Below are 516 nucleotides of genomic sequence, written 5' to 3' on the forward strand. Positions count from 1 at the left end.
GCCACATTTTGGGGTTTCCCCTCCTCTCAGGCCATACTTTGGGGTTTCCCCTTCTTTCAGGGCTGATTTTTGGGTTTCCCCCCCTCTCAGGCCACACTTTGGAGTTCCCCTTCTCTCAGGGCTGATTTTGGGGTTTCCCCCCCTCTCAGGCCACACTTTGGAGTTCCCCTTCTCTCAGGGCTGATTTTGGGGTTTCCCCCCCTCTCAGGCCACACTTTGGGGTTTCCCCCCCTCTCAGGCCACACTTTGGAGTTCCCCTTCTCTCAGGGCTGATTTTGGGGTTTCCCCCCCTCTCAGGCCACACTTTGGGGTTTCCCCCCCTCTCAGGCCACACTTTGGAGTTCCCCTTCTCTCAGGGCTGATTTTGGGGTTTCCCCCCCTCTCAGGCCACACTTTGGGGTTTCCCCCCCTCTCGGGCCACACTTTGGGGTGCCGCCAGCGGCTGCTCCGATCCCGATCTCCCCAAACCCCCCCGGGCCGCGCAGGGACATCTCCCGTCAGGGCAAACCCAGCTGG

At 60.9% G+C, this 516-nt stretch overlaps 1 protein-coding gene across 1 annotated transcript in view; it reads right to left on the reverse strand.

Annotated features, from left to right (window-relative positions):
* The window catches only part of SKAP1 (src kinase associated phosphoprotein 1), a 103,970-nt gene that overhangs the window by 101,967 nt on the left and 1,487 nt on the right, over positions 1-516 (reverse strand). The window lies entirely within an intron of this gene.

Source organism: Geospiza fortis, unplaced genomic scaffold (assembly GCF_000277835.1).
Source record: "Geospiza fortis unplaced genomic scaffold, GeoFor_1.0 scaffold1181, whole genome shotgun sequence".
Lineage (NCBI taxonomy): Eukaryota > Metazoa > Chordata > Aves > Passeriformes > Thraupidae > Geospiza > Geospiza fortis.